The following is a 15,431-nucleotide window of genomic DNA, read 5'->3' on the forward strand; positions in this document are numbered from 1 at the left end:
AGAGAAAGCACAGAGGAGGAAATGTTTCCCCTGCCATACTCCCCAACCCAGTTACAAGAAGAAGACTCTGAGGAAAATGTTTGAGCTGTGCCCTTCACTCGGGAGGGTACCGCCCAGTCAATTCCCCGATGCCGGCAGCCCAGGACACAGATGTGTCAGCCCTGAGTCCTGACCCGCAGCTGCCCAGGGGTGGACACGGGGCCAGCTCAAGCCACCCGCAGGCGGCGGGGAGTGATCCCACCATGCAGCGCTGTTATCTGTGTTGTTTGTGATTCTGACAGTCTCTTCTGTGTCAAACCTGCATAAGATGTACAGGCGACAGCTCACAATTAGTGTGAGTGTGCGCAAAAAGAAATCTGGGGGACCCCCACCCAGCCTTCTTCAGCAGAAAATTATTTGGTGTGCTAAAATGTTTTACTAAGACTACAAATATTTTACTAAGACCATCAAGCCCTGGAAAATGAGGCTGGAGAATGCTAAAATCATTTGTTAAAGGTTTTGTCTTAAAATATAGATGTTGCAGGAGTAAGATTGACAAAAATACCTCTTGCCACTGGAAAATGTACAGCCGATGCTTATTTTGCATGCTTTAAGATCTTTTGAATATGTATGTGTGTGTGTGCATGTGTGAGTGTGAACATGTTCAAGACTGTAGTATGATGCAAAATTAAGTTTAAGTTTAAATTCAAATGGTCAAGTTCGGCATTAAAAATGTTTTAAAAGATTAGTGCATTGTTTTTTAAAAAAAAAAAAACAGGAACTAGAGTTAAAAAAGGATTTCTCAGGGTTCTTTAACAGTCAAAAAGAAAAGTGGGTATCTTAATAAATTAAGACTTTCATTTAACAAAAGGCGAGATGGCGTGAATTCATCAGGCCCTATGGAGTCAGGATGGAGCCAAGAGAGGGCTTTCTTTCATCTTTGTTTTCAGGTGAACTTTGGAAACCTGGTGGTAAAAATGAATGATTTTACTGGAATTTCTAAACTGCCCCTTGAGAGGTACTAAGAATTGGAAAAGATTTTTTTAATTATTGAGAAGTTTATTTATCTGATGTGATCCGATTCCTGTGCTATTTTTGTAATTTGGATTTTAAAGGATATATATTAAACTAATGGGGATAGAAGTAAACTCTCATTAACTCTATGTATGTAGGAAGAAATGGCAAAATGGGCTAACGTTTCTCACTAATTTATTGAAAAGCTGAATGGATAAGTATTTCTTATTCTGTAATTGTAATTCTTGCATTAAGGAAAATTTGTCATTTGAGTTAAAAGGTCTTCATGCCATGCAGTAACTGGGACTGAAGAAAAAGAAAGGCTTCTTTTAAAACAAGCAGCCTGGAGGCAAAGGATGGCACCTGGTTTCAGAATGCCTGTGAGCTTCAGAGTTTTTACAATGCAGATAAAAGCTAAAGTGTTAGTGTTAAAGCAGAGGTTAGTAAAAAGGCTTTGGAAATCAAGAATACATTTCTAGATAAGAAATTTGGAAGTAAAATTGTCCTAAATGATTATTGCAAAGTGAGAAAAGGAGAATTATGGCTACCAAAATGTTTAATTGCCATTCCAGTTTCTTTGTAGGTTTTTTGTAACAGTTTCCAGCAGGCTCACAGAGGACAGGTGATTCCTACAAGTTTGTCAAGATGCAACAGTGGCCCTTAATAAGTTCCAGGTAAGAGCGTGCTGAAAAACTACTTCTGTGTGGACCACCTTGTTGCTTTTAATTGGAGTAAAGTGGCCTCTTGTAAGACTCATTGATCTGAAATGTGCAATTCAAAGCCAGCCCGGGCAAAGAAAGGTCCCTGTGAGAGTCTTCATCTCTAATCAGCCAGCAGAGTGCTGGGAACAGAGTCGTGAGTCAATTTGAGGCTCAAAGTGGTAGGGAGCTAGTCTTGAGCTGGAGAGCTGAGGGACAGCACTCAGGCCTGAGTCCAAGTCCAGTGGAAAGTCACTCATGGGACAAAAGTGATGGAGCATCCAGAGGCAGTAAGCCACTGCTTGGATGGCAGAGATGTTGTCAGATCCTAGAGTCACTCCTGTTTGGCCTTTCAAAAGTTAATCAGAGCCGGGAGGTCCTAGAAGAATAGTTCGTAAGCATGCCTTTCTAATGCCCATGTCTGTCTACTGGGCAGGAACTTGCCAGTCATCTGTGGTAGAGGGTAGTAAGAGGGTAAGAGGTTTATCAAATGGGAGGAGAGTTTAAAATCCCAACCCCATGCATCTACTCAAAGCCCTGACTGGCAGTGAGAATTTTAAGCTGGTACACCTGTTCAGGAAAGAAAGCTTGTAGACCTGAGATTGTGTCCTTATTGAGATCTGTTAAAGGCCTGCAAAGGTAAGGTAGGCATTTTTTTAGGTCATCAGAAATCAGTTCCCCAGCCCGTCAGGAAAAAGCTTTTACAAAATAGAATGTTAAAAGGCACAAATTTGTAAACCTGAAGTCACCTATCTGGGCTTCATATTAAAAGAGGGCAAGCGTTGGCTGTCAGATGCACGTAAAGAGACTGTGGTAAAAATCCCTGTTCCGAAGTCAGCCAGACAAGCCAGGGAGTTCCTGGGAACAGCAGGCTTTTGCCGGCTGTGGATACCTGGGTTCGCTCAGATGGCCAAGCCTCTATATGAAGCCACCAAAAACCTCCGAGAGTTTCATTGGACTGAGCAGTTGAAAAAAGCCTTTGAGGCAATCAAGACCTTCTAGAAGTCCCTGCCTTAGGGGCTTATTCACCGGACGTGAATAAACCATTCACAATATTTGTGGCTGAAAATAAAGGAATAGCAAAAGAGGTGCTCACCCAACCAATTGGACCTTGGAAACGGCCAGTCACCTATTTGTCAAAGAAATTGGATCCTGCCACCGCTGGGTGGCCTCCATGCTTAAGAATAATAGCTGCAGTAGCCCTCTTGGTAAAAGATGCAGATAAGTTGACTCTGGGACAGAACCTTACTGTGGCCACTCCACACGCTCTAGAGGGGGTGCTAAAACAACCACCTGACCAGTGGATGAACAATGCCCGTATGGTCCATTACCAGACCTTGTTACTTAACCCCACACATATCAGCTTCAGCGTACCTACAGCATTAAACCCAGCAACTCTGCTGCCGGATCCAGATCTTCAAGGGCCCCTGCATGATTGTGAGCAGATCCTGGCCCAAGCACATAGCCTCCGGCCAGACTTGCTGGATTCGCTGCTATCACATGCCCAGCACACCTGGTTCACCGATGGCAGCAGCTTCACCAATGGCAGCAGCTTCATTCGGGATGGAAAAAGGTATGCAGGTGCGGCGGTCACCACGGACATTGAGATAATGTGGGCAGAGGCACTCCCTCAGGGAACTTCTGCACAAAGAGCAGAACTAGTGGCACTAACAAAAGCCTTACAGATGGGAAAAGGAAAGACATTAAATATCTACACGGACAGCCGGTACACTTTTGCTACCGTGCATGTCCATGGAGCCATCTACCAAGAGAGGGGGCTACTGACAGCCGAAGGAAAGGAAAAACAAGCAGGATATTTTAAACCTCATCCGGGCCCTATGGGAACCAGCAAAGATTGCCATTATGCACTGTCCGGGTCATCAAAAGGGAGTTGATTCGGTGACTAGAGGGAATAACCTGGCCGACCAGGCAGTCAAGGAAGCAGCCCTCCAGCCCAGAGCAGAAGTATTGACTCTAGTAGACCCAGGGCCACGAGCTTTGCCTCCTGTGCCCCAGTATTCCCAAGAAGACTTGGAGTGGATAAAGAAAATTCTCATGGCCCACAAACCCCGGACAGAGAAGGAAACAATGACTGGTTGAAAACTTGTGAAGGGACACTTATCTTGCCACAAGGGCTGGGTAAGGGGAACCTTAAAAGAATCCACTGAACTTCTCACATGGGAACCTGAAGAATGCAGGACTTGCTCCGACACTCCAAAGTGAAAATTAGACAAGGAGATCAACTTATTGAAGATATTGTTAAAAATTGTAAGGCATGTCAGCTCACCAATGCCCAATCAACAAATATACTAAAAGTGCTCGCCTCTGTGTGGATAGGCCAGGCATGTATTGGGAAGTATATTTCACAGAAATTAAACCTGGAAAATTTGGATACAAATATTTGCTAGTTTTTGTAGACACCATTTCAGGATGGGTTGAAGCCTATCCGACAAAGCATGGGACTGCAAATGTAGTGGCTAAGAAGATCCTGGAAGAAATCCTACCCAGGTATGGCCTCCCACCACCATTGGGTCGAACAACTCACTGGCCTTCGTCTCAAAAGTAAGTCAGGGGGCTGGGGATATAGCCTAGTGGCAAGAGTGCCTGCCTCGGATACACGAGGCCCTAGGTTCGATTCCCCAGCACCACATATACAGAAAACGGCCAGAAGCGGCGCTGTGGCTCAAGTGGCAGAGTGCTAGCCTTGAGTGGGAAGAAGCCAGGGACGGTGCTCGGGCCCTGAGTCCAAGGCCCAGGACTGGCCAAAAAAAAAAAAAAAAAAAAAGTAAGTCAGGGAATAGCCGCTGCACTGGGGACAGATTGGAAATTGCATTGTGCTTATAGACCCCAGAGTTCAGGACAGGTAGAAAGAATGAATCGGACTCTAAAAGAGACCTTAACTAAATTGGCCTTAGAGACTGGCGCAAACTGGGTGTCATTCCTTCCTTTTTCTCTCTTAGAGTAAGAAATTCTCCCTATCAGCTTGGCTTTACTCCTTTTGAAATAATGTACAGGTACCCCCTGCTCATTATCCCTAGCCTTCAGACTGAATTGCTTGCTGATTTGGATGATACTGAATTTTTCTGTAAACTTGATTATTTGCAGCTCGCGCACAATAATATGTGGTCCCAACTTAAGGCATTATATGTGTCCACTTCTGTACCTACCCCCCATTTATTCAGACCAGGGGACTGGCTGTTCGTATGGAGGCATAACCCCAAATCCTTAGAACCACGGTGGAAGGGACCCTACATGGTGCTACTGACTACTCCCACCGCCCTCAAGGTAGACGGCATCGCTACTTGGGTCCATTACTCCCACGCCAGGCCAGCTGACCCCTTTGCCCTGGACGAAGACTACTGTGGTGGAACATGGGAGGTCTCCAAGCACCCGATTCAGCCGCTTTGCCTTCGCCTCAAGAAAAGAAAGTTAGACTGAATATTGTTATAATTTTCTTTTTGCCTTCTTTCCTTGCTACCCTGGCTAATGTTGATGCTATTTTGGCAGCTCACTCCAAAGTGGGGTGACCCCCTTATTTTAGCAAGTAGCAGGAGTCCTGTAAAGTCCCATGCAAGCAAGAAGGCATTGGTAGTTTTGGGCTTGCTCAGGAATATGGGTATAGCTACCCTACCCTTAGAGCACAGCTGAGAAGTTTACCATTCTATGTATTATTTTGTTGCTGACATTTGGATCCTAACACTATACAGCTAATGGTAAGTCTGTATAGCTGAAAGTTAATTTCCAGTTTGAAGTAATCCTGCAATCCCTTGGTAAAGTAGACTAAGGTTATAGGTTCCTGGCTAGGTAAGGTCAACATCCCTTTGTCAGCCTGAAGAAGCTAAAGAAGATGGATGATCTTCACCCATCAGCCCCCCTTTAAAAACAAGGGACCAGAGTTGTTTTTGGTTACTACTTTGGGCTCTATTGGCCCATGCCTTCTCTCTATATCATCCCCTAGACATGCAAGCCATTGAAATAGACAGAAGGGAAACATGATTGGCTCCCAAGTTACCAAAGAGAAAAGGGGAAAAATAAAGAGCCAGACTAAAGCCATTTTGAAGTCAGGCCCCACTTTACCACGTGAACCTGAGATAAGCAGGCCCTGTGAGCAAACCCAGGACAAGCTTATCAGGGCCCAGCCAGTCAAGAACTCTAACCACTGGGAATGCTTAACTCTAACCGCCCCCGGAATGCCTCAAGCCCTGAGCCAATCAGATTTGTACCCGTGTCCTAATCTTGCTTGAACACCTGATTGCTGTAACTTTGCTTTTTGCCTTTATAAACTCTGAAAAATCGCAGCTCCGGGCTTCCTCCTAATCTCCGCTGTGTCAGAGTGTAGGACGAGTCCCGAGCTGCGGCCCGCTTGAATAAAGCCTTGCTTTTGCATTTCCGAACATCTGGCTCTCGGTGGTCTTCTTCGTGGTCTTCTCGCGACTTAGGCATAACACTTAACTTTGTTGAGTTGGAATTACAAGTGATTTTCTAGGCTGTGAAAACTGGCTGGTTCAAAGGTCATTTTACTCACCCTTTTCTCTGCTCTATTAATCTTCCAGTTAGATGGTCATGAGAACAATTTCTCATGAAGAGAGTCCCAAACAGAAATATGGAAGAAAGTTCTGGAATAGTTCTCCTGTGCCCTTTGTCCTCCCCCTGCCTAGAGTTAATATGTGACAGCTGGACCTGTAGCAGTCATATGTAATTATAAAAGGAAGAGACAAGAGAATCACAAATCTACCACATCAAAGTCCAAACAAAACTCAGTCACTGAAACAATGTGACCAACCAACTGCCAGTTCTGTCATGTGAAAAACATAATACTTTTGTACTTCTTGTACCATTCTTGGTTAGAGCTTTGATACTTGCAGAAAAAAGGTGTTTCTAACTGATACAACTAGAAAATTCTTATTCCTGTAGCAATTCTAGAGCTTGACCCTAGATATTAACTTTTTCCTGAGTACATAAACTAAGCAATCCTGTATGAACAGATACTTGGCCTCTCAGAACTCAGGATGAATGATCACATCCCTCCATTAGAACCTCCTCTCTCAGTAGAATTTTTTTTGTCAATTATCAGCCTCTCTAGCACTTTCAATGAGGAGTGAGAACATTTGTCAGCAAATGCAAATTCAATGTGAACACTCAAGCTTAGTAAAACACAGGATCACAGGTTCTCCTGATAATAAGCATCCCTGGGAATGCTGGTAGCTCGGAAGCTATCTGGAACAATCACTTTACTTTCCTTCCCTAAGTCACTTTCCCCGTGGGGATTTTACCAGGAAATTACTGGCAGTCTATTTAGAGTTGGGTCAGCCTACCTACCACAGACAACATCTTAAAGAAGCAGAGAAAACAAAATGCTATATGAAAGCTAAGTAGAGACCTGAGTGCAAAACGCTAAATAAATCAATAAAACAATGAAAACAGAAAAAGGAAACAGCTCATTTCCAAATTCCCCTGTTTTCAATGACTACACTCTTGGAAATAACCAAGTTACTTCAAAATATTCCATTATTCAAAGGCAGAAAGACTACCAAGTCTGACTGTGATTTCAAAGCCTGTTTCTTATAGATGCAGGTAAAGCCACAGCTCTGCTAGCATAATGCCCCTTTGCCACCATTAGTCACTAAATGCACTTGCTCAGTAACTATTTCTCAATCTCTTGTGTTTCATTTGGAGTCATTGTCTACTTGATGATTTTATGGCTACTTAGAAATCCAGTGAATTCTTTGCATCCTATGTGCTCTTTTACTCATAGTTCCAGAAAGCCGAGAAGAATCTGTGGTTAGAAATCTAATGTCATACTGCTAATATGCCTGTTGGTGGCATATCAACTACTCATAACAGAAACAAGTCACAGACTCTGAAAATGAGTCATTCTCTTATGCAAAAGAAGTCTAGAGGTGTTCCAAACAACCATCAGAGTCTCAAACCACTAGACTGTTGACCCTACCTCCATTTTTACCTTCAAAGGCCAAGAACTCTCATCCATGTTTAGGTTTTGTTTTAGAGAGTAGCCATCTACTGCCTACTTAGTTAAAATAAGATAAAAGTGATCAAGTCAGCAGAATAATTTTTTTAAATATTGAATTACCTTCAGTGCTAACCTGTTGCCACGAGTTGCTTCAAACTGAAACTATGGACGCTGCAGTCTCCTGCTCCTGGGGAATCTGGTCCCCTCCCAGGCCCTGTGCTTCTGCTTTTACCTGCCTTTCTCAGGTGTGCTTGCTGCCCCCTGTGCCAATTGGATGGACTGAGAAGCCTGGTGCAGACTCAAAACCTAACTGGCTAAGCTCACTGTCAATCACTACTGTTGTCCTTCCCTTTGTTCAAGTTTATGCTGTTGTTGCCTAGTGAATCACTGTGACTGTGAAAACCTATGCCATTCGCTCTGAGAGTGAAACCAGCCAGAAGTTCTGCTTTCAATGGATTGATTTCTAGAATAGCACCAATTCTTGCTTTCCTGTGTTTCATAAAATAATTTTCCATCTTCTACGCAGTTCCTTCCTAACCTTTCTATTGTCTCCAGACAGTTTACTGCTACTGTAGGGTATCGCCAAATGGGACAAAAATCAAATTCTCAGGAGCAGCCAACAGTAATTATATGTAATCCAATGCCTTCCTATTTTCTCTCTCTGCACACACTGACAAGATGACTTTCCCCTGTTTCTTGGCTTCTGCTCTTTTCTTTTTACTTCTCTTTTGTTACATCTGTTCCATGGCAGGAAGTTTGCTAAATAAAAAACAGTCAAGTGGCCCTCTGCAAGGGAAACTTTCTATATTACACTTCCTTTCCTTATATCTATGGAATTCTTCCTCCCTTCACTACCTGCTTCCATGCTCCCTTCCACTGGGAGGTAATGACATAAAAACAGAGACCAGAACTACAAAGACCTGCGTACCACCATTTTACCTTATGGATAGCCTCAGGCAAGGGTGCTATTTGATTTCTAAATCACTAAAAAGGATAATATGTCTTCCTGTCAGCTTCTCAGTCATCCCTGGAGGTTAATAAAGAAAAAAGGAATATCCCTGGGCTTAATAAACATATTGGTTGAGGAGATTTATGACAGAGTGTATAAGTTTGAGGGCAAAAGAAGATCACTTGTTCAAAACTATGATTTTCTTGGTCTCTATTTTGAGGTTGGATGTGATTCTCAGAGGTCCTTGTCTACTGCAAGTGGCATCCACAAAACAATGAGAAAGTGTAAACACGGGGGGATCCAAAGAAGTTCTGTGTGTCTTCCCCACATATGCTTTTTTATTTATTTAATTGGTCAATTAAGAGCTTTTGATGTCACTATAAACAACACATGAATATGAGTCCATCTCAGTGATTGATTCTCTTCTTAATGCCTAAACAAGAGGCTCCCTGGGAAATCTTCCTCCAATTTCAGGTCTCATAACTACAGCAAAATGTAACTTATGAGCTGGGTGGGGCAACACATATTGGCAGTCCTAACATTTAGGGAAGCTAAGGTAGAGGGAGCACAAGTTTAGGGTCATCTCAGCCAACAAAATATTGAGAAAGAAAGTGACCTTTGAGATAGGAGAACAGCTGTTATTACAAAACAGATATAACAAAATGGTTCTTTCTAATACTAGCTTAACCTAGACAGATCATAAAGTAGTGATTCTTGAAATTGCCAATGATACTATATAAATGTTTCCCAATAGAGTCATAGTTTCAGCAGCAGAGGTCTGGTCTACTGAATCTAACATGATATCCAACAACTAACATAAGCATACCCTCTATATTGTGTATATGACTTGTGTGTGTTATGGTGTGTTGACTTCTGAAAGCAAACAGCAACAACAACAAAAACACCTTTTCTAGCTGGAGAGAAACTGCCTCTTTCCAGACTAGCCAGTTACTAGATATCAAATGTCCTCGCTGGGAGAATACTTTTGCTATACAAACTGAACAATCCAGAACCTTGCCCTCCTCCACCTCGCACGAATGCTCCAAGAGAAAATATGCCATTGCCTTCTTCTTTCCAGAGCCAGGTGCCAACCAACTGCTCTCGAAACCATAGCCCAATGGAATAGTTCAAGCTACCCAATCCTGAACTATCCACATTGCCCTGCCTTTCCATTAGAGACACCAATTAAAAACTCTGTCCTACATGTTTTCCCTTGAGTCCTATCTTCTGCCTGGAGATCACATTCGTGTCATTCCCACGTGGCTCTACCTAACATATCTCCTGTCTCTAGGACTTGTGAGAAAACAAACTTTGTTTATCTGATTCTGTCCTATGTCTTCATCTATGGACATACCTCACTGCTCATCTCATAAAACGCACACATACACACACAGTGAGAGAGAAAGAGAGAGAGGGGAAGATATAAATGCACTAACCAGTTTCAAAACCAATGTTTGCTGTTCTATGCATAAGTTACTGTGTTCTTTGTTGGAAAATATGAGTTCAATAATTAACTAAAGCAAAAGTAAACACAAAATCTTTCTCCCATGCCTGTACATCTACAGATAATTGACTATTGACCAAAGTTCTAAGAAGATACATTTGAGGAAGGACAGTCCTTTCAGTAAATAATGCTGGGAAAAAATGGTTATCCACACATAGAAAACTAAAACTCCTCAGTCCTACAAAAAGTTACAAAACTCAAACTCGGATGGATTAAATACCAAAGTACAAGCCCTGAAACTATGAAACTACTAGAAGAAATGAGGGGAAAAAATTTAGAAAATTGGAATAGGCAAGGATACTTTGAACATTAATCCAAAAGCACAAAAAACAAAAGTTGAAATAGACAAACTAGAAGGTCTCTGAAGCAAATGAACCAAAAAAAAAATCTGATGATGGGTCATATATAGAATATATACAAGTATAGGAAAGGGTTTCCATTCGACTAGTCTAGATTTCTAAAATCTTTCTCTTTAATACCATATGTTATTATAGGAAATAGAAATATGGGAACTCAAAGGAGAATCCTAAAAGCAGTCATTAGAGGGAAAAGCATGTATGAATCAATAACCCAAAAACCCAATCCTTCAGTTTGAAATGTATTTGACAAGACTTTAAGTCCTGAATTTTAAACAAGATTTAATTGAGATTTGAAGGAAAACCATGAGAGATTTGTGACAGCGTATATTCTAGAACAATCTTGGTGTCCTAAGGGAGGAGAAGCTTGCTTCTCCAAAGAACTACAAACCACACCATTCTCTTATCCTAGACCAAGATCCCAAAATGGGGCATTTTCTTCACTTTAAATGTCTTGGCAGCAACAATCCAGTAAGTAAAGAGTATATAACAATCTTAAACTATTAGGAGGCAGACTAATTTATGAGCTCAAGATTACATGGCAATCAAATTAAAGTGAAGACTCCTTAGCAACTGCTGTATGTAATGAAGAACTGCTTATTTATTACACATGTCTCACACAAAATACAAATAAAAATATCAACATTGATTGAATGACTTCTCTGACCTTTGACCAGGAGTGGAATGAGGCAAGAGAGCTCTCAGTAGCAAGTTAGAGGAAGCCAAACACTGTACTTGTACTACCTTTGAACACTGTGCCCTAAAGGCCTCCTGGCTTCAGTTTTCTTCATTCCAAGCAACCTTCCAGGCAGTCATAACCTATTCTCTAATGTCCTCTGAATGAAATCTAACCAGAGTGCTAAGGTTTTTCTTTGTGGCACTGGATTACCGGGTTTGTCTTTTCAACCTCCAGTAAAAACAGTATTTGGAAGGCAGAGGCCAAGCAACTTCAAAGGCAAAGTCAGAGTTTACAAACCAGAGCTTGGCTTTCTGTAGAAGATGAGACAAAAACTGACCTAGAGGCTTCACCAAGAGCTACTTGATTGCCATGTCAAACAAGGACAGAATTTTCCTTTGTCTCAAGGAGAAAGAAAGGCTATTAGAAAGTTCCACACTCTTGCTACAGAACTCCATTTGGTCATTTAGGTAGGAACCATAAGCTAGAACATAAGACAAAGGTTTTGGTATTTCCAAATGCCAAATGTTGGTTTTCCAAGCTTTTCAGCAATCAGCGAAAAGCTGAGATCTAATTCATCAAAATATGTTGGCTCTAGGAGACTTCAGCTTGGAAGTCAGGCTGCGAGCAAGGCCTGGGCTCGGGGTCTGCTCCACATCGCGTGGAGAGCACTGTCCAAGGAGGTGAAGGAGCATGTGGGCACCGACCACTTCGGGAACAAGTACTACTATATCCCGGAGTACAAGAACTGAAGAGGACAAACTATCCGAGAGAAAAGGATTATAGAAGCAGCAAATAAAAATGAAGTAGACTATGAAGTAGGGACCATCCCAACAGAATGGGAAGCTTGGATTAGAAAGACAAGAAAGACTCCACCAACTATGGAGGAAATACTAAAGAATGAAAAATATAGAGAAGAAATAAAAAGAAAAGGCCAAGATTTTTATGAGAAAGAAAAACTGCTTGGAAAGAGAGGAAGGAAGAGCTCTTGCCTTGGCCCATGCCAACTAAGCTGAAAGGCCAGGCCTCTGCTCCACACTTGGGAAAGGAAGAACCCTCGGTGGCGCCCACCAGCACTGGGAAAACCTTCCAGCCAGGATCCTGGATGCCACAAGGGGACAAGAGGCACAGCCAATGAATGCACTGTGGAAAACGCACTCACTTCCATGGATGTGACTATTTTAACAAATGAAAGCAGTAAAAAGTCCACTACTTTGTATTTCTCTTATGCAGTAACTGTACTCCATGCAGCTTAAGAGGTCACTTTTCGCATGGCCTAACTCCTTTTAGACTTGAATCCTACCCAGGACTTAGTCATTTTTATGTGTTATAAATTTGCTTACAGTTATTTCCCTTCTTTGATTTTAACCTTTGAGGTGTGTCCTGTACCTGTGAAGACCTAACAGGACACATCTTAGTAGCACTAAACAGCGGGCTCTCCCACAAGTGAATCAGGGTCTCAGAAGATTCCAAAGGACTAAACCATGAACATAGACATATTAATGTGTAAACATAAAATTTAGATAATAAAGAAACCATAGAGAGCTTAATGCAAAGATAAGACAAATGCAGCTTTTGAAAGAAATCAAATTAACAGGAGAAAATCAATCATGAAAACCTGAAAGCACAGCAAGGAGAGAAATGGGATGGTAATTGGAGTTCATGAGAAAATTACACTGAAAAGAAAAAAATGGGAGAGTTCTCAAAGCAAAAAGAAATTCCACTTATAATTGAGACTTAGTGGCTTGTATATTAAAGAAAAATATGGATGTCATATACAAAATTTACTTTTCGCCTGGAACTGCTAGCCCATGTCTATAATACTAACTACTCTAGAGTCTGAGATTCATGTGCTTGAGGTTTGTAACCAACCTAAAGAAGGAAAGTCCACAAGACTGCATGCCCAATTTCCCAGCAAAAAGCTGGGCTGGAGTATGGCTCAAGTGGTAAAGAGCCTGCCAAGCAAGTGCAAGGCCCTGAATTCAAACCCTGATGCTGGCAAAAAAAAAAATAAAAATATTTTGGAAGGTTTATATGTTTCCTAGATTTGGACAGTTAGGTTTTTATTATTTTAATATAGAGATATTTTTCAGTGTTTAACCTACAAGTGCTCAACAAACATTAAATCAATTAACCAATTTTTTATGCTCTCAGCAACGTAAGGAAATCCTTGGCTTCCTAATTCACACATGCATTAATTCCCCCACCCTTTTTTTGGTGGTTGTGTGGCTTAAACACAGGGCCCAAGTGCTGTCCCTGAGTTTTTTTGCTCACAGCTAGCACTCTACCACTCTGAGCCACAGCACCACTTCCAGTTTTCTGATAGTTAATTGGAGATAAGAGTCTCATGGCCTTTGCTGTCTGGGTTGGATTTGAACTATAGTCGTCAGGACTGAGCTTCCTGACTAGCTAGGATTACAGGCATGAACCAACAGTGCCTGGCTATATTGAAATTTTTACTTAAGAGCAAGCAAAGAGCAAGCAAATCGTCTAAGAAATACAAAACAGAAAAATATAACTTTTAGAAAATATTTACATTAAAGTAATCAAATGACAAAATCAGCATAAAATACTGATTGACACTGTTCCAGCCCTCTTAATAGTAAACAAAACACTCTGACTTGCTATATCATTACAAAGCAATAGCATGTTTTATCATAGAGGCAAAACAAGAAGTAGCCACTAGATAATATAAAAGGAAGTATACTTTGTAGTACAATTGGTTTATGATTTGAGTTTAAGATATTCTTAAAATCTTATCGTGCAAGGAAAATTATGTATGTTTTGTTGTACTAGTGCATTTCTATCAGCTTATTAACTGCATTCTAGAGACATCTTTTGCAAATGTTTGTCATGTAGTCTGTTTTCAAATATCTTAGCATATGGCAAAATTTACATTAAAAAATGTTCGCTCTAATGCTAACAAAAAATAATTATGCACACATACAGCATGTATATTGACATACCGGTAATTTTAATGTCATTATTTCTCCACATTTACCATTAGGTATTAGTTATAAAGAGCCTTGCCCTCATGCTCATTTATCTGTGTGTAGATCCTTACTGTTAGTAATGAAGCCTACTTTTATTTTCAGTAAGACAAACAAACGCATTACTATCACTACTTGCTGAATTGGCTCCAGAGGAAGTTTCATTGTTTTTAACCAAGTTCCACTTACGTATTCCTGGGTCAGGGCTGGGGATGTGGCTTCGGGGTAGAGTACTTGCCTAGCATGCACAAAGCTCTGGGTTTGATTCCTCAGTACCACATAAACATAAAAATCCAGAAGTGGTACTGTGGCTCAAGTGGTAGAATGCTAGCGTTGAGCAACAAGAAGCCAGGGACAGTGCTCAGGCCTTGAGTCCAAGCTCCAGGACTGGCAAAAAAATAAAAAAGAGAAAGAAAGAAAGAGATAAAGAAAGAGAGAAAGAAAGAAAGAAAGAAAGAAAGAAAGAAAGAAAGAAAGAAAGAAAGAAAGAAAGAAAGAAAGAAAGGAAGGAAGGAAGGAAGGAAGGAAGGAAGGAAGGAAGGAAGAAAGAAAGAAAGAAAGAAAGAAAGAAAGAAAGAAAGAAAGAAAGAAAGGAAGGAAGGAAGGAAGAAAGAAAGATATTCCCCTGTCCTAGTCTTAAATCTTAAATTCGTACAAAGAATTGTGGTTCCTTCTCATTGGAAATGGTGCTGAGAAACCACAATACAGGTTTCTTCCTTGCTAATGAAGTACAATGAATTTTTATTTATTCAATAGACAGATTTAAATAATATGTAGAGATATATAATTGTTAGGTTTTTTAAAGTAGGTAGCCAGTAAAGAAGAACGCCACACGGTATTCAGGCAGGAGAGAAAGTTTATTACCGAACTGCCGGCCTGTGGCCAAGGTGATCCCTGGCCTGAGAGAAGGGAGAGAAAGGAGAGAAGGGTCCACCCCACCAAGCCCTGCCTTATCTAGGGCAGGGGCAAGGGGTGTGGCCAGGTGGATTAGGATGTGACCTCAGGGAAAGGTTAGCTAACTGCCTCCAGGTCTGCTGGTTACACAGGTAACTAACTGGGTAGAGACTTAATGAGGTGGGGGCATCTACATGGAGCCTTCCAGGGACAGACCTTACAATAATGATCCAATATTTGTATCTCTATCTAAACCAAGCCTCTTATTTTTATATGAGATTATGAATTCATACTGATACCTTCAGCTAAAAAGTAACACCAATTGTTTTGTTGTTTTATTAATTTCTATAGTTCTCTTTCAAAACTAGAAGCCTGACTTTCTACCAAATGATTTACACAC

General features: G+C 41.3%; 1 protein-coding gene and 1 pseudogene across 1 annotated transcript in view; one reads left to right on the forward strand and one right to left on the reverse strand.

The window, feature by feature from the left end:
• The window catches only part of Capsl (calcyphosine like), a 28,262-nt gene extending 20,418 nt beyond the window's left edge, over window positions 1-7,844 (reverse strand). The window contains exon 1 of the mRNA XM_048368508.1: window positions 7,783-7,844. The gene's annotated coding sequence lies outside the window, so the exon portion shown is untranslated. The remainder of the gene's footprint in view (window positions 1-7,782) is intronic.
• A 3,821-nt stretch (window positions 7,845-11,665) lies between these two features.
• On the forward strand, window positions 11,666-12,285 carry LOC125367554 (annotated as a pseudogene).
• The last annotated feature ends 3,146 nt before the right edge of the window (window positions 12,286-15,431 follow it).

The sequence above is a fragment of the Perognathus longimembris genome, chromosome 19 (genome assembly GCF_023159225.1).
Source record: "Perognathus longimembris pacificus isolate PPM17 chromosome 19, ASM2315922v1, whole genome shotgun sequence".
NCBI classification, from domain to species: domain Eukaryota; kingdom Metazoa; phylum Chordata; class Mammalia; order Rodentia; family Heteromyidae; genus Perognathus; species Perognathus longimembris.